This window comes from Haemaphysalis longicornis, unplaced genomic scaffold (assembly GCF_048455015.1).
Source record: "Haemaphysalis longicornis isolate Haplotype H1 unplaced genomic scaffold, Haemaphysalis longicornis Haplotype H1 scaffold_9, whole genome shotgun sequence".
NCBI classification, from domain to species: Eukaryota; Metazoa; Arthropoda; class Arachnida; order Ixodida; family Ixodidae; genus Haemaphysalis; species Haemaphysalis longicornis.
The window spans coordinates 67,027,112-67,044,355 of NW_027526460.1; the positions used below are offsets into that span (position 1 = coordinate 67,027,112).

The 17,244-nt window shown below is 41.5% G+C and overlaps 1 long non-coding RNA gene across 1 annotated transcript; it reads right to left on the reverse strand.

Moving 5' to 3' along the window:
* Positions 1-1,024: 1,024 nt before the first annotated feature.
* LOC144152501 (uncharacterized) lies at positions 1,025-11,902 on the reverse strand. The gene is made up of 4 exons (XR_013319179.1): positions 11,755-11,902; positions 5,374-5,450; positions 3,371-3,445; positions 1,025-1,212 (listed from the first exon to the last, which is right to left on the reverse strand). It is a non-coding gene; the product is annotated as an uncharacterized LOC144152501 (long non-coding RNA).
* Positions 11,903-17,244: the final 5,342 nt, after the last annotated feature.

Sequence of the window (17,244 nt, forward strand, 5' to 3'; positions counted from 1 at the left end):
CATTTTGACGAACCGGAATTTCCGTTTCCTTACCCGCGCGGTCGTTATATCCTGTTTCCACTGAAGCTTCGTCTTTTTCATATCGTCCAGCCTCGCGAAATCGCAACAATGGTGGTGTCTATCGCAAGAGGCATCCCTGAACAACCCTCAGCCTGAAAACTAGCAGTTTTGGTTTTGTTGTTAAGGCGCTAGAGGATATTATGTGTTGTGTCGTCAAATGACGACGCCAGGGCCGAAAGGGTTAAGGTTTCTTCGATTCACCAAAAAATCATCATCATCGTCCCAGAAAGTTGTCTTTCCTTCAGTGCGTTTTGGCTGAACTACAGACGACATCGGTGAATGGGTAAAAGCTTCGCTTTATAAGCAAGCCAAGAAGACACCGTGTGATGTGGTGTCGAATTGAATCTAAGAAGTCTAAAAGTGCTGTCTTCAGCAAGCCTTGAAAAGAACCTTCCTCTCCTAAAATTTCACCGCATTGAATCCCGTCGTAAGCAAACGCAACGTACAATCGAAACCAGCAGCGTGTTTCATAGCGATAGACTATATTCTCTACACTGCCACTCCAACTACCGGGCGATGAGAGTGTTTCGTGATTGCACTTTCCCACAACTTCGGTATTTTGTCTCCGCGTGACAGAGATCCTTATAATAACCCACGACATCTCAGTGAATAAAGATTCCGCCAATGATGTTGAACACTGCAAGGCCCTCTGCCGCGGTGTTACGCGAGTAAATTCATTTCCATCTCGCATTAGGGCTAGTGATAAGGCCCGCATAAAACCTTCATTATACTTGCAATGATAAGCCCCCTTGGTATTACCTATTATTTCTGGGTTCTATAGATGGACACACTTCCCAGTATGAATAGCAAAAGTTTAATGTTATGTGTAAACACGTGCGGGGGCAGAAAACGCCCCGCGTCCTATGAAAGCAAACATCCATTCTCTCTATCTTCTTAAACCTTTCATACAATGCCGAAACGCGATACTCAAAATAATATAATGTAGACGAAAATACTGAATACAGAGGGAGCAATCAAAAACCACCATTTATTGTGCTATTTTGGTACGTTACACTTCTCTTCGTCCCAGGCAGATTATACTGAATATTTTGAAAGGTTTTCTTGGGCAGTACTGTTTGTAGACCTTTTTACACCCCCGAAAAAATCCGTAGACCTTCGGTGTCCAGACGTACAATTCGCACTCCAGCTGACCTGGAAAAGTTTTGCCAATACTCTTGACATAAAAACCAGAAAGCAATAATTCCGTTGAAGAAAGGCCTGTGTTCAGGCTAGTTGGTATTCCATGATCTTTATCTTAAGCGCAAGAACAAAAGCACGGACAAAGAAGACAAGGACAAGCGCCAACTTACAACTCAGTTATAATGACAAGGGTGAAATATGTAGTAGTAAAATGGCAAGAGATGTCTCCCGTCATTTTATTGGTATATATTTCCCCATGGTTCAATAAAATTCTGTTGGAAGTTGCTGCATGTCCTTGTCTTGTGTGTCCTTATCTTTTGTGCACTTAAGTAGAATGTAATTCTATTGAGACTGAAAAAAACTACGACTACGTTATAAAACGGTGGATATCAAGGTACGTTTCCCTATTACCGCAGATTTCGTGCCCGAAAACGCCTCTTACTGAAATTTCTAGCATGCTTCAACACAGCAGGAAAGAAAGCGCGCTTGGGGTACACGAACTGATATGTTAAGTGTTATTTGTTAATATGCGTAACTTCAAATGTAAACACAAAAGCCCGACGCTGCTCAATCTGATGTTTGTGCTGCCGCATTTCAACATATTACACTTAGTAGACCTTTGGGGATGACGAAGGTCTCCCAAGACTCCGTAGTAGCGCGCACCCTACTTTGGTAGGCAATAAATGTACTGGTAGGTAATAAAATAAAAAGCGTGGTATGAAACTGTTTTCTACTTGTTCCTGTGATATTATTGCATGTGTGGAGAAAAAATACTTCAGAATTAAGGATTAATTCACGCATTGGCGTCTTCTCCAAAGCAATGTTCAAATATAAATGCATATTATGCCAGTAAAATAACGTGGACCAAATAAATATAATAAATGGGTTCATGCTAGGATTTAAGAACGGTGCGGTAGCGCGGATCGGTGTGCAGATATTCGGCCACAATGGAATCTAGGAATTATAGTTTTGTATGAGATGGTGAAATTTTATGTTCCGATTTTGAACACAGTTCCCTGCATTCAGAAATTGCCTGATAAACTTACCTTAGCCTTTCCCAAAATAAACAATCTGTTGAACATCCTTTGTGAGAAGTTTATGCAATTGTGTACAATTGTATATTTCCCTTTACCGCACTGATGCTTCGATATTATAAATTGTTTCGCTTCAGGTGAACGAAGCAGTTGTACCTCACAGTTACAGATGTTTTAGAAATTTGGAAGAACGATTCGAGATATGTGCGGCTCACACTTTAACAATAAAATGCCGAATAATTGTCACATTAGCGGAACCTTGCGAGTACTCCGTGCCCCAAAGAAAAAATTTGCTTTTTAAATGAAATTATGATATCAGGGCATTAGGGCTAGCTGGGTGGGGTCAAGCGCAACAAAAACCGCTATTTGGTCTTTCAGAAGATTATGTCTGTGTATATTCAATGAAAATTTCGCACGAAGGCCGACACTGCGCTTTATACATAACTATTTCACGCGGTTCTTTTTTCTGTTGTACCATCTGTACTTCTTACATTTTGTTTACTTTAAAACACAAAGCTTATTTTAACCCTTGCAAACAGGAGCACCCAATTTGTAAAAACGTCGCAGAAATATTATTGTTAACTGCAGATGATCAATATTATATTTTTAACTTGAAGATATGTGATAAAACCGGAAAGTATGATGAAACCTTAGAGATGTGTAGTTGTAATTTCTGGCCAGCACAAAAATTTTGCGTGCCATGAATTAACGAAAGTTTTCCAGGAATGAGCATTAAGGATTTATTTATCTTTGTTTTATTTTTAAAAGAAGAAAATTTTGCATCCCTCAGTAAATTTTCCACAAGCTGACTCCAACGGTTTGTTTAGGCATCACGACAGGATTAGCATTTTGAAAGCACAATATATGACGTGCCTTCTCATGGATGTGACATTGTATTCAGGAAGATGTGGGTGTTTGTCCAATCTTCTCTGGAACTCATCTTTTGTTATTTCCACGGAAACTATATCTTAAGCATCTCCAAACAAGAGGTGCCCATGATAGCCATACTTTGCACAATATAGCATTACACCTTTCACTATATACCATTTCCCCTATTACGAGTTTTTGGCGATTCGAGAGGTTCACTTGCCAAAATTCATGAATTAACCATGTTGCATTCGAAGTTCTAAACTTACCGAAAAAAGGTATGGTGAAAACGGAACACTTCTCAAAACTATTCCAGTATCTCAGTTGGAATTGTAGCGGTGGGCCTGAAGAAAAAAGAAGGTGTTAAAATTGCGTTTTGACTTGCGCCTATTTTGTATGATCTTTGCTTTTCTATGCGTTGGGTTTTGTTGAAGTGAAGGTTTGACCTGCGCAGAAGCTTGCACAAGATGAAGAAACAGTAATGCAGTCACTGACTAAGTCAAAAAAGTAAAAAGACGTATCGAAACCCGTACGGGTTCCTTGTTCACAATGAGGCAAAAATGGACAAGTTTCGAATTTAAAGGGGCAGTTTGTGATACAGTTACCGTATCTATATCAATGATAACGTCCCTTCATTTCGATTCATCGTATCGGAGAGCGTTTGAATGAACGATGATTCCAGTAAAAGACGTGATGTCACGTTTCGTTCTTTAGACAGAACTGCAGCGTTGTTCCAGTCAACATCGTGCCGGTGCTTGAGCGCATGCTCGGCAATCGCATTACAGATCATCTTTTGGTTTTTCACGTCGTGTTGGTGCTCTTTCATCCTTCCGAGGAACTTTCCTGTTTCGCCTATATAAACATGGTTTCACTCGGCGCAAGGGATGCGATAGACAACACCGGAAAAAAGATAATCTGGTAGCGGATCCTTGACCTGGCACGAGATATATTGTTTTTCTCTACAAACAATGAGTCAAGTTGGGGAAGAAATATTTTTTATGCCAACATAAAAATTGCAAGGCCATACATTAAAGCGTGAAACCTTCTCTAAAAATGTGTTGTTACACCAGTGACTGAACTGCTTAGGTAGCTATGCACCTTTGCTGGCAATCCTATATTTCAAGACTGAGTGGTGAATAAGATGACGCTAAGTTCGTTCATCTCACTTGTCAGACGTGTCAGCGGTTGCCTATTTTTGAAAATGTTTTTTATTTATATTGATGTAGTTGGTTGGAACATCTTACTCTCCCATGATATCTCGCAGCTCGCCGGATTTAATACCTTCCCATTTTCGATAACAGGACAGGCATTCATGAAGGAAGAAAAATTACCCAACTTGAGTTTGGAAACACGTAATTACCCCGATTAGCTTGCCGACTTTGTGTATTACGTTTCCTTCACTAATGCTGCCTTCAGCTGCAAGTTCATTTTATAGCAGTTTATTTTCTGTGAAGACGGGAGGGCGTTTTGAGGTTTATTTGTAAGCGATAAATCTGTTTTGAACGCAGTTTACTTTTTGTATATCCTCATATCTGCGCAATTTAAAGTGTATTTCCCTGTGTTCACCGTACTCTAAACTATCCGATAAAAATATTTCAGACTACAAGCGTCAGAAAACACGAAGGACGAATAAAATGTAGCCCAGTTGTTCGAGCACGAAGCATTTGCGTTTGTACGCATCACAAAGTTACAGCTATCCCTCTACCGCAGTCTGTCCGTATATCTATGCAGGAACGTTTTGCAGACATGGCTCGTCTATTGCTCCCGCAATGATGAGCTGAAAGCCTGCTTTACTTTTTAATATCGCATTCCTTGGAGACCACCAGTGATATATCTTTTGACTTCCTGCAAAACGTTTTTAAATATTTGTATGAATCTCTTTCCCTCTCTGTTGTTTGGGTTCAACTGACTGACCTCAGGAGGCAGCGCTAATACCTATATACTCCTTTGGTCAACCCAAGCGCAAGTTACTGGTTGATGGCGTGCACAAATGTGAATTTGGTGAAGCTGTTGAACAATTCCTGGTGCGCACTTTGATTTGGACACTTATTACCAGTGGACGGAACAATTAATTTTGAGCCGTTGTTTTTTTTTTTGTTTCATTCGTGTTATTGTCATGCTGGTTCCAGAATAAATCGTAATAATGAACCGTGCAGGTAGTTAGTTTTTCTGTTGAAGGCATATTTAATTTCAGATGAAGGCAGGTATTGCTTGCATGTCGTACGGATACCTGTACTTAATAACCGCCCCCAAAAAGATAAATTTATTTTACCTTGTTTTGTAAAGACAACCTTCAAAGGCACTCCTTGCTTTCCTTTGACAAGCTTGGCTCTTAAATTCTGCCTTTTGCTGTGTAAAAAAAAGAAATACTTGTTTTTCAGATCGCAAAAAAAAGGAAATAAAAAATGAGTGTTTCATAAAAACAAAGCTCAGCTCTCCAAGCAGATATTGGTGCAGATAACGCTCATTGCACCTATCAAAATAGGTGTGCACAAATTGAGGCTCTGCTGGCAGAATTCCATCTATTCATTTTTTCTCCAGCCAGAAAACGACACTTTCGGAAGCTTTCCTTCAATAAATATGCCACGTCTTATTTCTTGCGGTTGAATAATCATATCGCGCTATTAGAATAGTATGATTTGCGTTTCCATCGGATTTCTGTGCATAAGTTAAGATGCCAAGCGCCGCATGACTCTTCATGAGAAAACATTGTTTATGTGGTGGATCCAAATTCTGCCGCTCTCCTGGTCCTGAGATGGACCATAAGATGTAATAAAGCGCACTAACGTCAGAAGACAAAAGCCATTGTATTGACGCCAACGTTTTCCAAATAAAATCCTTGGAAATAAAGTAAATATCGCCGTATGAGACTATATTTAAATATTTTGGGTCGGCGTAGAAACCCAGTAAAGCTGTAGATTAGGCTAATTGGTAATTCATAGCGATCAAATGTAGCACAGAAGAAACACACGGGACGGAAAGAATACACATGGACGAGCGCTAACTTCCAACTTATTCTTTATTCCCGTTTCGGCGTATATATATGCTTTGCCTTAGCAGGAACAATCAAAGAAGAAAAACAAAAACAAAACAAAACAAAAACAGCACCTGTCCCGTAAAGCGACATGGGGTCCAATGCGCTGTCAAACACAGAACACAGTTCGTAGAACGTGTTCAAAATGTAGTATATAGAATTCCTTTGTCGTGCGGCGCGAGCTACGTGGGACAGACGGGCAGATGCCTCAATGAGCGTTTACGTGAGCATGCCAATAAAATGGCATGGACGGTTTTTGGCGCAGCATGTCAGCACGGTTGCACTCCGCAGTTCCCTGGCACTACAGTAGTCGAGATAATTACATACAAGCAAGCGCGCTTTCTTAGTGAGGCAGCTCAGATGGCGCGTGAAAGGAACGACTGTGTTAGCAAACCGTCGGTTGCGTTATCTAACCGTGAACTACATTTCCTGCAATGGGATGCCATACGCGACAGGCCACTGTGATTGTCAGAATGTTTTGCACGTGTTGGGTGTATTCCCTCTTTTTTGTCAGTATTTTTGTTTTAGCTTTTCCTCTTTTATTGCTCCTGCTAAGGCAAAGCGTATATATTCGCAGAAACGTGAATGGAATACAAGTTAGAAGTTAGTGCGTGTACTTGTGTGCTCTTTCTGTCCCGTCTGTTCCTTTTGCGCTACATTTGATGACGTAGAAACCCAACCAAGCAGCTGCGAAATTTATAAAGAGAAGAGATTTTGAGGGGAAAATTTAAAAGAGAACTGATCCTTAACGCGACCACAGCTCGATGGCATTGACTGAAGCGGGCATTGTTGTAGCGATGGGGTCAGCTACTCACAAACGATTAGGCAGCACTTAGTAGCTGTGCTACTAATGAGGTCCATACTACTAGTTTACTATACTATTAGTAGGCAATGAAAGTGGTGAACGAAAATATCTACTTAGGCCAAATTGTGACCCCCCATTTTAAACCATGAGGCAGAGATGATTCGACGAAGAAGATAAGGGTGGAGTGCATTCGGCAGGCATTCTCAGATAATGAATGGCAGCCTACCATTGTCCCTGAAGAAGAAAGTGTATGACGTCTGCATCTTACCGGTACTCACCTGCGGAGCAGAAACTTGGAGACTCAGTAAGAGGGTTCAACTTAAATTGAGGACGACTCAGTGCGCAATTGAACGGAAGGTGATATGTGTAACATTAAGGGACAAGAAGAGAGCGGGGTGGGTCAGGGAACAAACGCGTGTTAAGGACATATTGGTAGAAATTAAGAAGAAATGGACGTGGGCAGGGCCTGTAATGTGAAGGCATGAGAACCGTTGGTCTTTAAGGGTAACAGAGTGGATCCCTAGTGAAGGCAAGCGTGGCAGAGGCCGACCGAAAGTTAGATGGGCAGATGGGATCAAGAAGTTTGCGGGGATAAGTTGGTCGCAGCTAGCGCAAGACCGGGGTAATTGAAGAATAATGGGAGAGGCCTTTGTCCTGCAGTGGGCCTAGAAAGGCTGATGGTGATGATGATGACTAGTAGTTTAGGCATATTTCGAGCATGTGCTCAGGGAGGTAGCCAAGTAGGTCGGCGCATATAACGAAGATATAGTCACATGAAGTGCCATTTCGAGAAGGTCTGAGGCCTAGTAACAGAGCAAAGAAAAAGACGCAAAGGAAAACGCATGACGAGATGATGGCGATGCGGATGTTGTTATGAAGAACACAGTTACCTCCCTGGGAATAAATAAACGAATGAACGCGATAATGAGACAGTAGGTTCGCATCGCAAATTGGACAGTAAGGCTTTCATATTCGCTACATCGTAAAGACTGCTTGGGTGGCCTTGTAATTTTTGTTGTAAATTTCACGGGAAATATTTTGTGCCGCTGTGTTTCCGCTCCTGCGCTTCAATCTCTTGATGACAAAGGCTGTTGATACTGGGACTGCTAGGCGTTAGAGTTGCCTTTTAAACGAAAGCTTTGACGCATGCCGTAATAGTAAGCTGCGGACTCGCCCACCGCTTACATCTTCGTGCTTATGTCAGTGTTAACGATATGCAAAAAAGCAATTGGTGCCTGCTGTAGACAGACACCATCCTGTTATACGTGCTGCTTCATCTCATTCACCCCTCATTATTTTTGTCTGCTAATTGCCGATGATGTGTTATTGCCGATACCTTCTCAGTCTCCAACTGTGTTTTCCAAAATGATCATTTCCCTTCTATAACCTGCGACGAGCACTGGGAGACGACGTGAGGCAGCTCAGATCCAGATGTTCCAGCATCTCTAACGATTCGCGCTACTACTGCTGGCGCTAGTCTGAAGGCGCTGGCCACCGCGTCCCCATAACAGTTTTATTCAATAAAGATTACCTTTCTCCCCGCAAAAAGTGAATCGGTTAGAGACACGGTTCAGCAACAGGTGGCTTTTGAACTTATTTATAGTAATATAACCATCCAACACGAAGCTGAATATTTAATCGAATGTTACATGCTCCACGTTGCCTTGGTTATTTTCGCACAGTTACATTTGGTCGCGCAGCACAAAAGCTTTTGTGTTATTCTCCAACACACGGAGGATTGGAGGCGCTTGTTTACGAAGTAGTGGTATTTGCAGTTACTGAGAACTTGCATTTTCGTTTTGATTATATCCGAAATTTCATCGACACAAGCCCTATATTTCTTTGTTGGGGATTCTCGCAAATTATGCAGTTTCCTGAGTTTCAGTGGCGCGCTCTAACGTCTTGAGCAGAAAGTCGTTCGAGCATTTGGAGGACACCGTGTATATAATTTCAGTGACCTATATTTATACCCACCATCAAAGTAAACAAACTCTGTCCTTTAGCAGCACCGTCGATGTCAAATGTGCCGCACCTGACATTCTTGTTCATTTGGTTTTGCTCAAAACTCTATTGTGTTGGGCTACACTGAAATGCTTCCCAAAATATGTAACAACTCAACCATTGATAATATATTTACCAGAGCACTTTTCCCAGTGATCAGCACCTGATTACTTCGGATTGATTGCGTTAGTGGGGTTCATTCTAGCCATTCATTTTATTAAGCTGCTGCAGACAAACAGCCGGCAAATTCAACTTCGACACTTCCTTACAGTTTATATGAGAAACAAGCTTTCGAAGCCCTTGGGAGCACGTAGTAGTTGGCTTCATCCTAATTGTTTGCCAGAACTTTAAAACATTTTGACGTATTTATTGCTAAATGTGTCAATGTGACTCATAAATCAAGGGAAACAACATACAAAGCTATTTATTGCACACGGACCAGGAATAACCGAACTGTTAAGCTAGCACGGTATGAATCATTTACCAATGGGTAGTGAGCCCCATGTTCTCGTATTACTAACACAGATAAACCGGCAGGTGTCGTGTGTAAGCTTACATACGAAGTATATTTATTCGTCGATTTGCCGCGGCAGTAGGTAACTTGGCAATAAAGGGAAATGTGAAGCCAATGCTATTAGGTTTATCAAGGTATGTCACCGACCAATTTTGCTCTTTACATTTTGACACGTGCAAACAATTCGGATAGCCCTGTTCGCGTTTTTTGGGTCAGTTATGAAATATTTCCCACAGGTTTGGTATCAATTTCATGACGCCATAAAAAACTTTTGTTTTAGTTAAAGGCACGACTCCTTCCAAAAAGAGTCTCCACTGGGTAACATAGATATAATTGTATTTCGCTTGTGAACCCCAATTCTATCCAACATTCACGCGCTCATTTATATACTGTCGCGCAACGCACACTTTGTCAAGGTGGCACCGCCAGATAAACGAAGCCACGAGGTCGTAGACTGAGCCCTTTTTAATGGCGGTGAATTAGAGAAATGATCAACTAATAATTATTGTAATGTTCTCGGCCCCAGAAGCGGCTCTGTCCTCTTAAAATCACAAAATATTCTACAAGTTAACAAACCTGGCATATCAAAAGGCTTTGCTTTTGTAAAGTGGACATTGTTACTAACGTGCTTTCTCCTGGTCTCCTAATGAGCTCTGTAGCTTTGCTGCACTGCTCGAATAATTTAGTAGCCCCAATCATGCAAATGGTTTTAAATGCACCCAGCAACACTGTTAGAAGGATTTCATTTAAACTTCAACGTTCTACAGAGCTTTTCGCTTATCAAATTTGTTGGCGCGTCTCTAAAATACACGTGTCCAAAAATTGGCGGACGTAATTTCACGCCTTCATTTTTTTCACATCGACTGTTTGCTATTTCACACGCTAACTTCCTAAATTTTGTTTGTCCAAATTCTCATACTGTTTCTTTCTTTAAAACTCAAAAAATAAATACAAATAAATACCTTGTTTTTTTAAGTTGACACAAGAGTATTACATTTTGTTCTATTTCTATTGGCATAAGATAGTTCGTGAAGCTCCTCCAAGTGTCCAGCATTCCAGAAAAAGAAGTTCTTTTAGCGAAAACTTCCAGTAAACTGTGCAGGGTTGCGGAAATATGTTGAATACAATGTACAGCGTGTCTCTAAGGTTAGGGAAAGTTTCAGTCTGCTAAAAGAAATAAACGCTGCGCTATCAGATTTGTTTCTGAGGCATCGCTTGATATAGCAAAAAGTTGCTTCTCCAATCAAACTCTTTTTTGGTCCCAGCGATTCAGCTCACTAGCGATTTAGGCCAAAAACAATAAACGTTTTCCAAACCTTTTAAACCTCTCCAGCATCAGCGTAATACCAGTATATATGAAATGGCAAGTTAAAACATTTTGATAAGAAGGAATTTTTTCAATAGAGTTCTGGCAGTGCCCAAGAAAAAAGTTTTGATGTTCTCAAGAATGTGGTTTGCCTGAACCGGTTGGAGGTGTATGTGGTGCCACAGACGTGACAAACATCCCACTTCCAACAACGAAACAGATACGTCATTGCTGTTTTGACTTTAAAATGTTACATAGCTGGAACTAAAGTGACTGAAGAAGAAAGTATACAAACAGCAGATGCGAAAAAAAGCAACTGTCTCTCAGAGGATTCCCAGTATAGTTTGCTGTTGCCCGCAAATAATCATCAGTATGTCGATGTATTTTTCTCTCGGCGGAAAGGGAGATAATCAGAAAGATTTTTTACACACCACTGTATTTATTACTTTTCAAATGTTCTCAGTTTGATTGGGTAGGTATTTAAGCACTCGAGTATCAGGATTCGGGCTTTACAATGATTCTAACGCAGCAGGCGCCTTACACGTTTATAGAACTTGTAGCATCTCCAAAGAATACGTTTAGTGCGAAAGTAGCAATGAAGTATATCATAAAAATTCGGTGTCTGTAGAAACAAAAAGGCTGCTTCTCAAACAATAAAGCTCCTTGTCTACTATAGCTCGAAATGGCGCCATAATTATCTGGTTTATGAATTCGACAATTTGACTTTTCGCTTTTAATTGGCATTGACATGCAAAAAGAAAAAAATATTCATGCATTTGACGTTAAGGTTGTAAGCCCGCTGACACACCGATTTCAGGATGGTGTAACGGGCTGAAGCGTACACGCTGTGGTAGTTTCAAAATATGAATGAATTGTGCAGAAGTAATGAGCATCTTAACAAAAATTCCGTCTATGGAAAAAAACGGCACTAATTTTTTACGTGGCAGTACGGTATCTGTTGTGATATTGGCAGACGACAAGAAATATACTCACAGATAGCCGTCCCACAAAAAGCGCCGTTCGAAAGAATATTCCGTGTAGTTCAGAAATATTCTTTTATCTCTCACGCAATATCCTTGATCCCCGAGGGGACTGAAATCGTAACTTCTCCACAAAAGCCAGATGGGTTTGTTGGTGTTCAAAGACTGTAAAAAAGTTGGTTATCATGCGCAATACAAGTGAATGTATCTGGCAAAAGCATTCTTTTTCTTCTAAAAAGATTCACCTAACTGACCACAATACCTGTTCTCTATAATGTTTAGCATGAGGCTGACCTTATTAAAAGAAACTGGCTGTTCGGCTGTTGCAAGAAGAATGTACCAGTGAATGCTTTCAGTGTGTCACATATTTTAAAACGATTGCCCTTTTAGAGTGGCGGGTAACCTGTTCTCAAATACTGTAATCCGGTCAATGGAGCCCTGCGTTGAGAAAATAACACGCATGCACAGCTAAGTTGTCGGGAGGAATGGGTGGACGGATAACTCGTGTAAGAAATATTAAACATATCTAGGCAAATTTCAAGGGCTTTTTTCACATCTGTGGGATGTTTGGCATAATGGGTTGTTCAGTTTTGTAAAAGCATTACATTGTTGACAAGCTATCAAAGTAAGAAATATATCACAATATTTTTTTTATGACAAAAGCTTCTGGTCAATTTTAGGATGGACTGGTCAGAGTAAAGCATGCTGGAACGAAGTCGTCAGCAGAGAATATTCAGTAAAACCGCTAGTAACTCCTCTGGAAGTAGAAGAAGTCACACCCTATTTATCGAGTAGCCCCAAACATTGTCAGGAATATCACAGCTTTTGTGCGGTTGTAGCCGTTTTTCAATCATAGGTTGTTCTGCTTTTTTTTTACTTTTTTGTACACCTCAGTATTTAAACGATGGGGCAGGCCAAACTAAATCAAAGCTAAAATAACAAGCGAAAGCAGAAGTAAAGATAACCAAAGAAACCAAAGACAACAAACAAAATGAGACCACGCGGTTGTGATTTGCCAGTCTCTTTTTACTAGTCCGTTTTTTTGCAACACTCATCTATGGGTGAATTGCTCAGTTATGATTCAACAAAGTGAACCTACGCATCATAGTCGCTACTTCTTCTACAGCAGCAGTCTAAGCGGTCATCAAACACCCGCATAGGCATACCATATGGTAGTGCAAAAAACGAAAAAACAGGTTTACAGATGTTCTCTTTTTCCGCGAACTCGATGAGTTTGTCCCTTGATATTAATAGGCGTAAGATGCTTAGGGCCTCCGGTGGGTGCTATCGCAGAGCGATTGTAAACAATGAAATCTTGGTTAGCAGGAAAAAAATATCTAAGCTTCATTAAGTTACCATGGCTTAAGCTGATGTTTACAGAGAAGCTTTCTGGTGTTGCCTAATCGAAAGCCTAAGTTTCATAGAATTTATGAAAGCCAGCACATCAATTCCCGTTCACGCGAATTCCAGTTTGGCCGCGTTCCATTGCTCGCGCCGTCCACCGGAACATTTTGTTTTACTTTGAGCGTGGAACACTGACACCCGTGGGCGTCAAGAGCGCGTTTGGTATTTTGAGGTGAAGCGCTTTTTCAAGGCGTATATTTTACTAGAGCTGCTACCCGCGAAGCCCAGGTAGGCCAATATACTAATTACATAAATGGGTATAGCATTTGATAGAAATCAAATGGCGCTAAGAACGACCCGACGAACAGAAAGTACGCACACAACTCAGTGCATACTAGCAGAATGAGAATACTTCCACGCTCATGTATAAAAATATCATGCAGTCACGTGAAAACAAGAAAAAAATAAATAGACAGAATTAAAAAGTACGGACAACTAATACAAAATCCAGGCACATTCACCATGACCCCCATGCTGTATTCAACCGATTAGTCCCGATAAAGAAATGCAATTTCTTTGGCCAAAAACGATAGTGAATCAACACTAATGCATACGTCAACCACGCCCACAATTCCAAGAAACTTTATTATTTCCCGTGTGCGCGAGTAACTGTAGGTACTGGGTTTGAATACTGGTACCGCCGGGCATCCACCGGTTTCTTGAATGGGCACAGGCGTCCCTGGTCGAGTGCGGACCCCTGAAAGGGGAATTCACGTCTGGAAAGCTGCCTTTACCCTTGCGAGGGGCCCGTGACCCGGCGGTGCTCCCGGCCATCATGCCGCGTTGCGCCATAGCCGGGGGTGGCGCCAGACTCTATGGCACCATGCCTCCATAGAGTCCGGCTGCTTGTTTTGCCACAGGCGGTTGCGAGCTGAGCGTCCACTGTGGCTGTGGAAGGCACCATGTGCATTCGTGTGTCGTGGTGGCGCCAGGCGCCTACCGGTAAAATGGGTACAAGCGACACCCCGGCCTGGCGCTCGGCCCTTGTGTGGGACTACAACGCTTGGGAAGTTCACCCGGCTTGCACGGGAAATCCGCCCCTATGAAAGGGGGCGGCTGCAAAAACACAGGAACTTTTTTTTTTCTTAAAAAATCGAAAACAATTACAATCACAGCACTGACTTCTGAATTCCCACTGATGGAGTTACTAACATTATTCTAGGGCTCACGCCGTCTATCATTTATATATCTGCCGGTTTGGCCGATATCTACTTTTTTTTCAGGAAAACGGAATCTTGTGAACAACTTTTTCCGAGCAGGTAACGAACTTATTATGATGTTTCGTGCGGCACCCATTCTCTTTTTTTTCGTGCGCAGTTGACATAGCGACAAGGCATTAATTACAAGCTTGTCGTGTGCAGAAAAAAGTAACATTTGCCCCTGCACGCCTAGCGATATGATTAGGCTTGCGGCCGTGCTGGTGTATGTAAAGAATCACCGCAATTTTTTGCTTGTCTTCTAGATTCAGGCCACCTGCTCGCGTCGTTGTGCCTCGCTCTGCCAGCTAAGCCTCTTTAGCACGTTTTCAGCTAGTAACACAACCAGGTGTGAGGGGTGGCCGGAGGTTCCTAATTCTTGTTGAGTTATCTCTCAACTTTTTATAGTTCTCAGTTATCTACCATCAGCTCCACACTTGTTGATTTATCTCTAATTTGTCATAATTAGGTATTTCACCGTAGAGTTGTACACAGGAACTCCTGCCTGCTGGCAATGCACGGGCTTCTCCTGGACAAATGGGATTATGGGAAACCGCCGGAACTCGTGCTTTAGTCAAACTATCTTAAAGCAAATTGTACCAGGAGGGTGTGTTAAAACAACTTCTTACGCGTGGAATTATTGTTTAGTAGGTGTGAAAGATTTAGGTCGGTGACAATTTTATAAATTATAAAATGAGCTCCATGGGAGGCGTGCTGTGGTTTAAATTCCCAACAGATGCAAGCGCTATGCTACGCGGAAAGATTCAACTGAGTTCAACTTGTAGAGAGGTGTAATTTTTGAATGCCCGCTCGCCTCTTTATATGCTTGTTGGAAGAAAAAGTCTGCAATTGGATTTTGGACAATTTAGTCGGCAGCATTTATATCAAAAAGGAATCATATGTGTCAACGGACAGAGCAGTCATTGAGAAAACCGAAGAGACATGTAAGTTTCCGAAAATGGGTATTATCCTAATACATGGCTGCTGTGGCAAAACCTTGTAAAACAGCTTCAACAAATTTGCATTTGTTCCTTATGCCAACCAACACTTGTTTGATATCATAACGGGCCTGCGATCAAGATAAAATTTGTAAAACAACCTTCTAACGCTTGTCACTCTCCGAGGGATGGAATTTCACACACACAAAAAAAAAATCAGCGAGATTGAGCTACTACACAATATTAGAAATGCGCTTCTCAAATAAGAACTCTCTACAACTAGCAGTATCACTTGGCTTTCATATAAAATATTAGGCCTTTGCGGCTCGTCACACGAGAAAATATAAAAAAAAATGTCCATTGCGGGTAACAGCGCTAACAGGACGAAAACACGAAAACGGAGAGAAACAAACAAGCGTTGTTTGTGTCTCTCCCTTTTCGTGTTTTCGTCCAGTGCGTGCTGCTACCCGCAAAGGAACAGCCCCAACAAGCCAAGCTTACAACATTCCTGCTATAAAAAATTCATTTCGCCCTCTTAGCCGCGACGCAGGGCGAAATAATTAAAACTGCTTTTGTGGATCTGTCTGAGACACATTATTAGTAAAAACCAGTTAGATAAATGGATCAGTGAAACTCATCTAGGAGAATCTTTAAGAACACCCATTTTATTCCGAAATACACAATGGAATCAATAGTGTTGGTTAGGGCGAAACCCTAAAACTTCTTTTTAGACAGTGCTAAGGGCTACGAATATCAGCAAAAGCACTTTGATATGTGAACGGGTGCGCACGATAATAAATTACGAAAACACAATTTCCTGCTTTCATTCGGTTAAGAGTACAATTACGAAAAATCCCGTGTTTGTGAGTCCTTACGACAGGACACAAATGTACTGCCGAAATTTCAAGTCAACAGTTCTTGAAGTTTTGGCTGGGCATTGATGAGTCAGTCAGTGAAATAGTGAGCGAACGAATTAGTACGCCATCTGGGCATTTCTCTTGATAGGTATACGTTTCTTATGGGATAAATAAAGTGGCCATTTATTTTTAATAAACACAATTAGAATACCGCTCATGTATGATTGTCTTGCCTAAACTATACCTAATGGTTTCTTTTTCACAAGTATATACCTAATGGTATACCCTATACCTCATGGTTTCTTTTTCACCAAATGGTTTCTTTTTCACAATGTTCACAAGTATAAACATTGACACCAGATTTATTAGATTAGAGATGCTTAACGTTTATGAATTGGACGATCGACCACTTTTTAGCTGGCGGCACGTGTGCTTGCCGTTTGCTCTCCCATCCGCTACACTACGCCCTCTCCATAAAACTGCGCCCGCGTTACCACGCCTCGTCCAAAGAAAGCCTTGAACAAGAACAACTTCGATGATACAACAATTCGCCCTTTTTCACGGACATACTCTCGCGAGCGCTGATGTGCTTATGTAATGAGCGAAGCTCCATGGCATTCCCTAATAGCATGGCTCAGATTCATAAAACTTCTCAAAGAAAGTAGGCCGATTTGCACAAGCAAGGACGGGCTCAGCTGTTGTGTTATGCATTTCACGCTCTCTCCCTTTTCCGAACGCTAAAACATTTTTTCCGACCTATATTCGAAAATATATCAATTAGTCTCTTTATCTCGGCCTCACTTTATTCTTCACAGAAGTTTTAATCATCTTCTTTTCGCCCTCCTTTGAGATGATTCGCAAGCGTCTTCATAAAAGCACTACAGTTCCTGATCTTCGTAGTTGTACACGGGTGATACACAATATTCATTAGTGCTCCCGCTTACCAATCAAAACGCCATTTTCTGTTGTTGTTAGCGGCCGGCTCCCAACGGGGGGGTTTTCTTCTGGAGAGCACGCCACTTTACAAATGTTCGTAAGGTTACAGAAACCACCCCTAAGGGCACTCCTTTATACACCGTTTCATACATATCCTGAAACTATGCCAAGA